At 35.8% G+C, this 10,743-nt stretch overlaps 1 pseudogene; it reads right to left on the bottom strand.

The window, feature by feature from the left end:
- Positions 1 to 4,321: 4,321 nt before the first annotated feature.
- On the bottom strand, positions 4,322 to 7,720 carry LOC149242117 (F-box protein At1g67340 pseudogene; annotated as a pseudogene).
- Positions 7,721 to 10,743: the final 3,023 nt, after the last annotated feature.

Below are 10,743 nucleotides of genomic sequence, written 5' to 3'. Positions count from 1 at the left end.
TGTGCTCAAGATATTTAAAATCTATTCAATTCTTCTACTCAGGATATTTATAGTTTTGTTCTAGTCTATCCATCAAGTGATTTTATATATGATTCCTTAGTATAAATTACCTATATATTTGCAGCATAAATTATAATGTTACTTTTTTTATTTATTGTGGATCCCTGAAATATTATAAGCTTTATCAGACAAGTTAGAAATGAGATTTGAAGTGGTGGTTCTAAACTTGTATAGATTACAAGTATATATATATCTTAAAAATCAGGATTTTCACATTTTTATCTTAGTAATGCACATGCAATTAATAGGAACAAATATATTAATGGATTACCACAATTCACATATTTTGGTGATAATTTATTTAGGATGTTGTATGCATAACTATAAGACAAATCTTCCCAAATCTTGACAAGAATTCACATATTTTGATGATAATTCATTTAAAATGTTATATGCATAACTATAAGACAAATCTTCCCAAATCTTCCACACCTTCAATGTATCTTTACACTTTTAAAAACAATTACTAATTTTTACTATTTTGAATTTGAATTATACCCTAACATACACGCCCATTAGAAATGAGATTTGAAGTGGTGGTTCTAAACTTGTATTACAAGTATATATATCTTAAAAATCAGGATTTTCACATTTTTATCTTAGTAATCCACATGCAATTAATAGGAACAAATATATTAACGGATTACCACAATTCACATATTTTGGTGATAATTTATTTAGGATGTTGTATGCATAACTATAAGACAAATCTTCCCAAATCTTAACAAGAATTCACATATTTTGAAGATAATTCATTTAAAATGTTATATGCATAACTATAAGACAAATCTTCCCAAATCTTCCACACCTTCAATGTATCTTTACACTTTTAAAAACAATTGCTAATTTTTACTATTTTGAATTTGAATTGTACCCTAACATACACGCTCATAAATCCAGTAACTCGAATCCACTTATTACAATTATTGCTTGAAAAGTTATCCACAATCCACTTATTACAGTTATTGCTTGAAAACTTATCCACTTATTACAGTTATTGCTTGAAAACTTATCTACAGAATTGCCACTACGCAGTTTTAAGAATAGATTCAAAATTACCATAGAATAATAATAATAATAAAGTGCTAGATAAAATCTAGCTGAGTTGTTGGGTCAAGTCTCCCGTTTGAGCTTTCCTGTTGTCCGTGCAAATTGTTGCTGAGTCCAACTCATGTGATATTGTTTTCACATTGTGGTTATGGTTCTGTAGAAGGGCATAATTGTATATGTTCGCCCATTATGTAATGGCTTCTGTTACTCATTGGTGTTTCCAATTCATTGACATTTGAAGATGGCACATGTATGGTGAAGAGAATGGCTAAAGAGATTTTTGGTGTCCTCCTCCAAGTAAACAATAAAGCGCTTCCGGAAGAAATGGTAGTTCCAGAGTCATTCAATGATCTAGTTGCTGAAATGAGAGCTCATCAGGATGATCCCATGACATTTTCCTTTAAGTTGAAGGCCATGGTATGTTCTTGTTAAATTCAGTCTTGGACATTTCCACCAGTATTTCATATGCTATTTTCGGTTGTTGTTTTTTGTTTTGACTCCCAAGTGGAATAATGAGATTGAGATAGATATAACAGATAGATCAATGCAAATACAATCTGCAAAACTGTAGGAGGTAACGTTCTGATAATGTCTCAGACTCTCAATTGTATCTAAGACCAATGCATTACAAGAAATACTTAAAACTTTTAATTGAAATCATTCCATAATTTACTGAAAATTTATGTGTTGTCCTTGAGACTAGTTCATGGTTACTTGCAGTTTGTACAAGTTGTCATTTTTCAACAACACAAGATAAATTTAATTTCATTCATCTCACAAGAATGTCACACAGCCTGTGGCCATAACTGTGTGGAAATCAGAGCAGCCATAATTGTGGGGCAATCAGAGTTGATCTTTTCAAAGCATTTTGATTTAATTTCTTTTTCTATTTTACTTCCTCAACCTCTAATTTTCTTTAGCTTTTTCCTCACTGTACCATGGTAAGTTGTTGCAATGTTGATGTATTTACTTAGCTTGGCATGGTTACAAAAGGTTGTATGCTTTACAACTGAAAATGACTTTAAAGGTGACCATAGTGTTGGCAACTCTTGTGTTGTATATCCCATAAGAACAAAATTGTACAACCCAGCCACACATTAAGAAATAACAAAGTGAAAAGAGTCTGCATGAACTGGAGTCTGTGGATCGAAGGTTGCATGTTGGGATTGTTGAAGGCTAAGTACTGGGAAGCCTGTTTTTGTTCAATTATTGTTTTCTCAGCTATCCATGCCCTAATTGTCCATAACGAATATCGTTTCTCCCCTTTGACGTTCAACCAGTGTCATGATTTAGAGTTCATTCTTCAATGAGTGCTGCAGAATTGCCACATGTTTCACAGGACCTAAGGTAGGCATTGTTATAGTACTCCTCTTCATTAGTCACATGTTGCCCTGTTACAAGGCCCACAGATATAGCCTCTGCTGCTGAAAACCAACGTTTGTAGTCACAGAGTTTCTTTGTGAGTCCCTTGATCTCCGTGGTGAGAGAGATTCTTTTTGGATAAATTAGCTAGTTTGGTACTTCTCAAAATGCTATTAGAGTTATATTGTAGATGGACTTCGCAGCGTACCCTTTGGTTGAGGTCTCGGAGTTCTAACAGTGGCAGCATAACAAAATCAATGGTAATCAGGAGTTTTCAGTGATGAAGTATGGGACTATGTCACTAACACCTGATGTGAGCACAACAAATCAAAAGCTAACAAGGAAAACTACTAGGAGCACTGGGGGAGAATGCTCTTGCTTAGATTATGCCAGATATTACTTAATGCTGAGAGTATTACTGCAAGATGATTTGTTCATCTGAATCTCTTGTGCTAAGATCAGCCCCCTTATAAGTAAGTGTAATGGTTTATGAGTTGAAAGTTATATAGACTTGCATAAAACTTATTATTTTAAGTTTGAGGTCAATGATTTATCTTCAGTAATAATTCTTGAAAAGTTAATGCTAGTGGGGAAGGCCACCCCATTCATAATGTCAATGATAATTTTGGAGTCCTCTGCAATTTTGATGTCTCAAATCTCTAATTTGGATGTCAGTTTTAGGCCTTTGCATAAAATGTGTCCTGCCATATTATTTGTGGTTTGGTCACATGCTCATGCTTGAGCAAATTTTAGTCTTGTCTTTTCAAATGGGTCCCTTGAGCACCCTCCCCATGCTCTGCTTAGGTTTCATTTTGCTCTCCCATCAAGGAAGAATAGATTACCATATACATGAGAGAGTGGGCTGAACTGGGGAAAGAATCTCAGGTGGGGAATCTGAAAATTAAGTCCACTCTTCAAGACCCCAGCCTTTCACCCATTGCAATTACTTGTCTGTATAATTGATTGCCTCATTTTGATCTTTTGCAGCAGGCCCTAATTTTTTCACTAATGAACACCGTTGCTTTCATGGCTTCCCTTGCCTTAATGGAAGATGATCTTATTCCAAATTTTCCAAACGACAAACTTTGGAATCAGATTCCATAATTTGGAAATGAAAGATTTTTCCTTGAGAGAGCTTGGATAGTGATTATTCCAAGTGAGGACAGAATCTTCCCAAAACCTCTGGTCTTGTGAGATCCTGTGTGCTGGTACTGGCCGAAAAGGTTTATCAGATTTCTTTAGCTTTTTTGCTATGTGAAAAGAGTAATGTTGTTTATGTATGCTTTAGAAGTATGGCAGACATAGAAGGCCTAGATAAACCTTGTGTAATTTCTCTACTACCAGTGATTTGTTGTTAGGACTGTAATGTACCTGAAAGCAAATGGAAAACCGATACTTCAATACTGATTTGACCTAAAAGTAAAAGCAGAAATATAATAGACATGAAGCTCAAAATATCAAAAGTAAGAGCTAAAAGCATAAAATAAGTATTGGGGACACTCTCACAAGTCACAACCAAGTAGATTGCACCTGCAAATCCGATTCTAATGGAGGAAGAGATATCTGAGAGAAACTTTGTTGATTAAACATCTGAAATAAAATTTACAAAAACCACTATTTATGCAAAAAAGAGAATGAAGCCCTAACTTAGATATGTTTCTGAACTGAAGCATTGAAGGCTCTGCTGGAGTCCTTTTTTCAACTTGCTAGAAACGTTGGGTTGGCTGATCCTCCAAAGAAAATCATTTAGGTTAAAATCACATGAAAAAACATAAAATAAAAAATAAAATAGTCAAAGTGTGGGACCTTAAAATAATATCTTTTGCATATAAAGTACCCCCTTCCCCATCCTAAAGTACACAATCAATGTTTCTCATTACAGTTCGCATTTTTTAGATTTGTGAGAGTGATTTGGAGCAAAATAGATAAAAGAAATATGAATTCTCTATGTTTCTGGTCCAAGTGTCTATTTTTCTTAATATTTAGGTTTCTCATAAATTGTTTCCCCATATTCAGATCCAAACTTGTCAAAAAATTTGGTGGATCCATCTCTGTTTGCATTCAACTTAGGACCAAAATAAATCAATAGGATTGAGATGATTTTGCCGTCTGTTGCCGCCATTTAGGTTCTTGAGCCATGGTTCAAAAGGCTGGAGCCGTGTATCTTGATGTGTTCTGAAGTAATGGGCGGGCAAGATTGAGGCGAGCTCCCAGGCGTTGGCCTGGACGAGAAAGCTCCTTCCTTCGGCTATGTTCTTGGTAACGTCGTAACCATCCTGCAGGCAGTGGCCGAGCTCTCGCAAGGCGTTCACGTGGCCAAGAAATGCTGACCTGGCGCACAGGGCTTCCCCGGCTTTGAAATCCTTGTCTTTCTTTGTGCCTCCATTGCCGTTGAATTGAATGATGGCTAGGGAGTATAGGGCTGCGGCGTGTGATGAAATGGCAGCCTTGGCCATCAATGACGCTCCACCGCCTCGGTTTTCAAGACAGTAGAATCGGATCTGCACATGAAGGGGGATTAAATTAAGGCGGCTCTCTGGAATCGTAAACGTTTAAATAAAGTAATCTCATGGGCTACTACGCGAACTTTTATTAAAGAATCAGTGCGCTTACCATGCCTAGAGTGTAGTAGGCTTCGATGTTTCCTACTTCGGCACATGGTTTCATAAAATTGTGCGCACCGCTTGACCATATGGAAGCTTTGACGGCCCAGAGTATTGAATCTCTTACATCTGCGTAAAGAAAACGAAATCCCTAAATATAAAATTTAGTTTACTTTCGAGAATCAAAATGAAATCGGAAAATCTAAAAAAATTATCAACGATATCTATTGTTCTTTAAAGATTGAAAACACTATATTGAAATATGTATCTGAAATTTTTTCTCAAAATCTGCGAAAAATAATGAAGATAAACTACAGTTCGCCGGATTTAATATTGCTCTGGCGCTGAAAATATTTCTTAAATAATAATGATCCAGCTACAGCGGGCGAACCCTTGAGAATGCTCCCTAATTGAAGACTCTCAAAAAAAGAAGAAGAAAGCTACGAAATATCAGAGCCGACTGATAAGACGTTTTTTTTTTTTTCAGATCAAATTTGTTCAACCTATCAAAAGAGGATTCTTCTTCCAAAAGAAAAGGAGGAAAAAGAGGATTATCTTCTAAAGCTACAGAAAGTTATTTACACCAGGAAAAGCAATAGAGTTCAAGCAATCCACAGGCAAGGAATTTCCTTCCAAAGGAAAACATAGTTATTTACGGTAGAAAACCCGAGAGCTTAATCAATCTACCAACCAAAAAAAAAAATTTCCATTCTAAAGCAAATGAGGGTTATTTACAGTGGCTTTAACAATAGGTCTGTTTCCTTTTCCAGATTGTGAAAACTTTATGCCATTTGCATTTGAGTGGAAAATACAGGCATTGATTTATTTCCTCGCGCACTGATCTTGTGGCTTAAGTTTGGCTTGAATTTGACTAAAAATCTCCCATGATCTGTATTAAGTTTCCCTAATCAAAATTGCCGAAGATTAAAGCTCTGCAAAAGAAACAGATTAACCGCTATTCTTGGCACCAGGATATCATTTTAAAGCGATCCTGTTATTTTCTTGACCAAGAAGCACTCAAAGCAAAAACTAACTCTATAATGAATTCAAACTGATTCTTCTGGAAGTCCGGCGGTGTGCACAAATGTCAATAGAAATTTGTGTATAGATGTCAGAAAGAAATCTGTGTACAGATGTCACAAAGATATGAGATATTTAACTTGAACAGATGTCAATCAGACCACATAAACACAGGCCAGATGTCAATTAAACCAGATGCACCAGATGTCTATCTGAGAATCAAAAGGTCGACGAAAAGCTCTTTCAAAGGAAGGCCTATCGGCCTAACTATTTAATAAAATTATAAATTTATAACATTTAAATGGTGATATACATATATATTTTTAAAGTATCACTGTCTTCTAGATAATTCCTAAACAGGAGATATGCTTAGCGTGCATGCAATATTATATTGCAAAGAACCACCTAGAGTAGCTGGTGCCACATGACTGGTGAAGGAGAGATTGCATTGCCGTGGGGGCACGCTATAGGGCAGGTTGGATCAGGACGTCGTAGCTCATTGATTTAACTATCCCCACGTGCTGTTTATGACATGTAATCCACTGGAAGTATAGTTAGAAAATGGTGGACATCAACCACAAGGGGTCATGTCATGTTATTATATTTGTACAACACACTGATAGCTCTTTGTTTTGGAGCCTCATTTGGATGGGAATTTCAAATTTATGTTATATCCTATTGGGAATTCCAATTTCATCTCAGGTGCAATGTAAAAAATTTAATTTATGGGTAATTTGTAAAGTAAAATTTTTAATTTACTAGGATATTTGTTTGTTAGGGTATTTTTTAAAGTTTTATGTAAATTTATAAAATTTAATTTTTTTGGAGACGAAAAATACAAGTTAGAGACATAACTAGAAACTTTAAATTTTAAATGATGAAAAAATTAATATTTAATATGATAAAAAAATTATCATTGTTTCCAATAAAGATGGTTGAGATATATTTTAATGATTTTTTGTTTTTTTATAAGGAACAAGACTGCAGTTTTTAAAATAATCTAATCAATTCTAACTCTTAATTTTTTTAATGTAAATTAATAGTTATAATTTATAATGTTTAACTTAAATGTGTAAAAATGTCAAATTTATAGTTTCAAATATATTTTATAAATTACTATTAAATTTGTTGACTCCTAATCCTCATGATTGGGTGAATTTATGTAAATAATTAAATTAGGAATGTGAACAGTCATCAGGAGATGAACTGAACAGTCACTCCGTATTGTATATAACAAAGACCTACCTGATGGAATAATACACGAATCAATTTTTGCTTTGTGGAGTTACTGCCTGGCCTGACATGGTATCAGAGCTAGCTCCTTTTTTTAGCTCTTGTGCCTTGTAACTCCCTTGTCTGCTCCTCTGCTCTCCATATAATTCAGTGACTGAGTGCCTGTCTGATACTGCCTGCGTTCTGTCTGCCATATTCTATTTTATAAGACCTGCGCCCTGCTCTTCTGAAGCGTTGTCCTGTCCAGCACTGTCCATACTGTCCTGAAAGAAGCGCTGTACGTTAATTTTTTTTTGTGAATGGTCTGACATGGTATCCACGCTGATTTGTGAAGGGCCTGACATGGTATACTCTGATCCAACGCTGTGTATACTCTTCAGATCGAATTTCATGCTGTTTATTGAAATCTAGGCAGTGCAACGTTGGAAAACCATCAAGCTCACTATCTACTGCTATGCCCAATCTACTTTGTTTGTGTTGTTACACCCCCGCCTGTCTTTCCAATGCGTCTGGGTACATCTAGTTCTAACCAAAAGTATTGCTTACTTTACTGATTTTCCTGTTATGGAGTTAATCAAAGACCATTCTGGTTCTGTTTTCGTGTGAAAGTAGTTGAACCCAAGGGCGTGGAGAAGAGCTTAAACAACGTTGTGGTTAAACTCTGGAGTCTGCACATATGAAGGATCTATAATGGATGTTCATAATCCTTTGATTATGTAACAATTTTTATTTCTAATGAAAGTGGTGTTCTAGATTATTTAACCTGCTGGACATGGTATCATGCATGGAGAATCCTTCGAACATAGGCTGCGTTAATACGCATATCATTGCTTTTCTGGGAGCTTAGGATATTTGTTTATTTTTCTGCTATTTCTTAGACACTGCACTGCCGGTTTGACATACCTATTGAGGGTTTGCAGAGAAAATTTAGCGTGGAGTGCGATATTAAAGAAAAGGATGCCAAGTTGAACGAACGGGCTTATAACACAAGACTGGATGCCTATTGTTATCCACAAGCGTCCTCAAAAGGTGAGTGAAGCGCGTGCTCCTAAGGCAGTTAATGCTGCAATCAGATTTGCGTGTTAGCCTTTTTTTTTTTCACATTACCTTTTATATGATGGACATGGCATATAGTGTTGTTTGGGCTACCATAGTGTTGTTTTCATAAAGTTGTTTTCAAAGTGACTATCATAGTTAACGCTCCTGCGTTTGACTGTGTTTAATATATTGTTTGAGGCCAGAATACATTTTGATATCAAAATCAATTTTCTTTTAGCAGCAGAAGTATTTTTACAACTCTTGGATTTTACAATGCATTCAATCATATCTATGGTGGGAATAGTTCTCACTGGCAAGGAGAACTATCCTAAATGGTCCCGGATGATAAAACACACCCTCATTTTCAATGAGTTGTGGAAAGGAGTGTGTGTCGGAGAAGGAGACAATGACCCAGTACAACCTACCTCAGACAAAGAGCTCGTCATTTGGGAAAACAAGAACAACAAAGCTTATGCATTAATCGCAGCATCTGTAAATGAAGAGGTGAGTCACCATATTTCGTCATATTCAACTACCTTTGAAGCCTTACAAAAGCTGAAAGAACTCTATGACTCACATTCTGCACTTGAAGTTGTTCAACTCATGATTAAACTCTTCACTCTTGAACTGCAAAATAATGATCCTCTTGCTCTTGCATCTGAAGTAAAGTCTATAATGCATGATATCAAATCTACTAAGGTTGAATTGGATATTCCTCTTATCGCTTTTCTCAAGGCACTTTATCCTACTTACTCCAATTATCTTGAGTCGTTGCAAGAAAACGGAAATCTCAAAGATATAACCTTTGAGTCTCTTGTGAAAAATTTTGCTGAAAGAGAGCAAGCTTTTGGAAAAAAGACAGCCCCTAAATCTTCTGAAGAGACTGTGTGCCTTGCTCATCAAGAAAAGCATCCTGCTCAAGATTCTACAAGAGGAAGAGGTGGACAGAGAGGAAGAGGAATATATTTCAGAGGCAGGGGGGCATACATTCTGAAGGAGAAAAGGCATATTTGCAGTGCATTCGCTGCAAAAGAAATGGATCACATGATGCCTCTACATGCAAGCTACCATGGGACAAAATTGAGCAGAAAAAAAACCAACAGAAAGGTAAAACTGATGATACAGACAAAGGTAAAGCACCTGAATCCGCTCACTATGTTGAGGCACAATGTAAAATTGGAGCAAATGAACATTTGTTTAATGCTTCACTTGCTTCATGGAAAAATGATTGGTTGCTTGATTCAGGAGCAACCTACCACATGACTCACAGAAAAGATTTTTTTGAAGATTTCACTAACAATGTTGATGGAGCAGTATACTTTGCAGATCAATCAAAAATCAAGCCATCAGGGCTTGGCACAATCAGGCTTAAACTGCCTGGTCTTCCAGAATTTCTTCTAGATCATGTTTTATATCTCCCATAGCTCAAGAGAAACTTGTTGTCCTTGGTCCACATCCACTAGCAAGGTCACTCCACTCATATGTTTGATGGCAAGCTTGAGGTGAGAAAAGCATCTGACCACTCACTTGTCATGAGGGAAATAGAAGAAGAAAGGCTTCTCAAACTACAAGGAACATCTGCTCATGCACAACATTTCTCATACAATTCTCATCATGAAGAAGGAACATTTCCATCAAGTTTATTATGACATGCTAGATTTGGACATTTGAACTATGACAGTCTCCACTTATTGAAGAAAAATGGTGTTGCTGGTTTGCCTACAATTCCTAGAAAACTTAAGCAATGTGATGCTTGCATTCTAGGAAAGCATAGCAAACAATCTTTTCATGATTCGAATTCAAGAGCACATAGAAAACTTGAACTAATTCATTTAGATTTATGTGGTCCAATGCATGTTCCTTTTGCAAATGGAAATAAATATATCATCACATTTATTGATGACTACACCAGAATGTGTTGGGTTTACTTATTGAAGAACAAATCTGATGCTTTTCAAACATTCAAGAATTTTCATAAATGGATTGAAAATGGTGCACAATCTCATATTAGGTCTATTCGCACTGATAATGGAAAAGAATACACATCAAATGAATTTGAAAACTATCTTCTCCAACATGGGATCAAACATCAAACAACTGTGCCTTATAGTCCCCAACAGAATGGTGTAGCTAAAAGAATGAATAGAACAATATTAAATATGGTACGATCCATGCTCTTCTTCAAAAATGTAAAGATAATGTTTTGGGCTGATGCTGTTCTATGCGCTGCATATATAAAGAATAGATGTCCCTCTAATGCTATAAGAAACAAGACTCCTTATGAAATGTGGTATGGACATGTTCCTTCGGTAAAACATCTCAGGGTCTTTGGTTCCACCTATTATGCTTTGATACCAAAGGTACATAGAAACAAACT

This window comes from Pinus tabuliformis, chromosome 8 (assembly GCF_031772625.1).
Source record: "Pinus tabuliformis cultivar Carrire ecotype Pingquan chromosome 8, CPIR1, whole genome shotgun sequence".
In the NCBI taxonomy this organism is placed as follows: Eukaryota; Viridiplantae; Streptophyta; class Pinopsida; order Pinales; family Pinaceae; genus Pinus; species Pinus tabuliformis.
Note: the sequence above shows the minus strand (reverse complement) of the source record. Positions and strands in the feature narration are given on the sequence as shown.